The sequence below is a fragment of the Lactuca serriola genome, chromosome 8, assembly GCF_051521515.1.
Source record: "Lactuca serriola cultivar US96UC23 chromosome 8, Lser_US96UC23_V15, whole genome shotgun sequence".
NCBI lineage: Eukaryota > Viridiplantae > Streptophyta > Magnoliopsida > Asterales > Asteraceae > Lactuca > Lactuca serriola.
The window spans coordinates 155,447,081-155,450,326 of record NC_136415.1 but is presented as its reverse complement, the minus strand read 5'-3'; positions in this window follow the sequence as shown (position 1 = coordinate 155,450,326).

Here is a 3,246-nt window from a genome sequence, read left to right as displayed (position 1 = left end):
GTTCGGTTGCTTGATGTGAACCGAAGGCGAAGTTGTTTGAGTACGGAACCAAATGTAAGATAGAGCAAACCAAACTGAATAGAAGCGAAAGGGAGAGTTCGGTCCGAAGGGACCTTCGGTCCTCCGAGGTTCGGCTTCGGCCTATGGTAGCTTTGGTCAAAATGAAGTGTTTCGTTCTTAGCAGGGTTTGGTCTTTAGAGGGTTTCGGTTCTTCGGGTTTCGCTTCTAAGAGGTTCGGTTCCTAAGAGGTTTCGGTTCTTTAAGGCTGTTTTTCCATTAATCTTCCCGTTTTGAGTGATTTTTGATCGAGTTAAGGGTCGAGATGCCCTGAATGATTATAAAAAGTTGAGGGAAGTTATGAGAGAGATTTTGGAGAGATCTGAGAGAGATTTGAGGTAGAGATAGATTGATAAGGAGAGATTGAGAGAGACTTCGTTTGTGACCTTTGCGAGTGTTTAGCTTCACAATGTAAGGTTTGAAAACCCTGTTAAGCCTAGTTATGAGTGGTATACGCCCCCGAGGGGTATGAAATAATGTTTTATCGAGTAGTTCCATCACTTACCCTGATTAGGGCTAAAAAAATTTGAACACATGAGACTTTCAAGTGGCACTTTGTATTAACATAGCGAGTTGTACAACTTTAAACATAATGCAATCCCTAATATACAAGGATTAATTGAGTTGAACGGTTTGACTTGATGACTTTTATTGACTTTGACATGACCAGAAATTGACGGTTGTCACATCATCCCCCCGTTAGAAGGAATTTTGTCTCGAAACTTAGCACTTTGACTGGGACTTCAAGATTCGGGGAAAAGATGCAGGTATTTTGTTTCATCTGATCTTCGTGTTCCCAAGTGAATTTAGGTCCTCGCTTGGCATTCCATCAGACTTTCACAATGGGAATATGACTTTGTTTCGTTCTTTTGATTTCTCGGTCCATTATTTCTACCGGTTCTTCCACAAAGTGAAAGCTCTCGTCGATTTCAATCTTGTCAAGAGGAATAATAAGAGTCTCATCGGACAAGCACTTCTTCAAGTTGGACACATGAAAGGTGGGATGTACATTTCTGAGTTCTTGTGGTAGTCGAATCTTGTATGCTATCGGACCAATCCTAGCAAGGATCTCAAATGGTCCGATGTATCTCGGGTTTAGCTTTCCTCGTTTACCGAAATGTATTAAGGCCTTCCAGGGCGAGACCTTTAACAATACTTGATCTCCAACCTGGAATTCCAAGGGCTTCCGTGTAATATTTGCGTAACTCTTCTGTCTGTCTCTAGAAGCCTTTAACCTTTCCCGGATTTGGACAATATTTTCGATGGTTTCTCTTATGATTTCCAGGCCAGTGAGGGAACTGTTAGGGACTTGTCCCTTTGCTAGCTGTGCGTTGCCCACTTCATCCCAGCACAATGGTGACCTGCACTTCCGGCCGCAGAGGGCCTCAAATGGAGCAACCTTGATGCTAGTGTGATAACTATTATTCTACGAGAATTCGATAAGTGGCAAGTGGGTATCCCATGCTTTGCCAGAGTCTATTACACACGCCCTAAGCATTTCTTCTAAAGTTTGAATGGTCCTCTCGCTCTGCCCATCATTTTGTGGGTGATAAGTTGTACTCATGTCCAGCCTAGTTCCCAATGATTTTGGAGTGACTGGCAAAATCTCGAGGTGAATCTGCTATCCTGATCGGAGATAATGGACATAGGCACCCCATGCAGACGAACTATTTCTTGAATGTAGATTCGAGTAAGTCTCTCAATCTTGAAGGTTTCTTTGATTGGCAGGAAGTGGGTGGATTTGGTCAATCGGTCGACTTGGCAATTTAGCAATGAAATCCATCGTGATCCGTTCCCACTTCCACTTAGGTATCTCTGGTTGATGTAGTAGGCCTGATGGTTTTTGGTATTCGGCCTTGACTTTGGCGCAAGTCAGACACTTACTCACAAAGGTAGCAATTTCAGCTTTCATGTTTGGCCACCAATAGAGTTTCTTCAGATCCAGGTACATCTTGTCTAAACCTGGATGCATGGAGTAGCGAGTTTTGTGTGCTTTGTTCATGACGACGTCCCTGAATCCTCCAAACTTGGGTGTCCAGATGTGATCCATGAAATAGCGTATCCCGTCATCCTTAATTTCAAGTCTCTTATCCATCCCTCTTAAGGCCTCACCTGTTACGTTTTCTAGTTTCAGGGCTTCCAGCTGAGCCTCTTTAATCTTCCTGGACATGTGTGAATGGATTGTCATGGTTAACGACCTGACTCGATGGCCTGAGTATTCCTTTCGGCTGATGGCGTCAGCTACTACATTGGCTTTGCCCGAGTGATAACGAATTTCACACTCGTAATCATTTAGTAGCTCCACCCATCGTATCTACCTCATATTGAGTTCTTTCTGATTGAGGATGTGCTAAAGGCTTTTATGATCGGTGAAGATGGTACACCTCGTCCCATAGAGGTAGTGCCTCAAGATCTTTAGAGCGAACATCACCGCTCCCAGTTCGAGGTCGTGCGTGGCATAGTTGACCTCGTGTGTTTTCAGTTTCCTGGATGCATATGCAATGACTTTTCCTCTTTACATTAATACACAACTGAGACCTTGGTTTGATGCGTTGCAAAAGACCACAAAGTATTCGGTTCCTTCTGGTAGAGATAGAATTGGTGCCCTGCACAGAGCCTGCTTTAGCATTTGGAATGTCGCTTCTTGCTTTTCTCCCCAGTGGAAGGTTACTCTCTTCTGGGTCAGGGTGGTAAGCGGTTTAGTAGTTTTGGAGAAGTTGTGGATGAACCTCCTATAGTAGCCTGCAAGGCCTAAGAACTAACGGATTTCTATGGGTGTCCTTGGAGCAGGCCAGTTTTCAATCGCCTTAACTTTGGAAGGATCCATGTGAATCCCTTCCTTGCTGACTACATGACCGAGGAAACTCACTTATCAGATCCAAAATTCGCACATTGAAAACTTAGCATACAATTTCTCCGCTCTCAGAGTCTCCAAGACTTGTCGTAGGTGTTAGTCGTGTTCTTCCTTACTTCTTGAGTAGACCAAAATGTCAACTATGAATACAATTACAAACTTGTCTAAGTAAGGCCGGCACACCCGGTTGATTAGGTCCATAAATACAACGGGTGTGTTGGTTAGTCTGAAGGGCATCACTACGAACTCGTAGTGACCGTACCGGGTTTTAAACGTCGTTTTATGAATATCCTCCTCCTAGACTCGTAGTTGATGGTATCCCGACCTAAGATCGA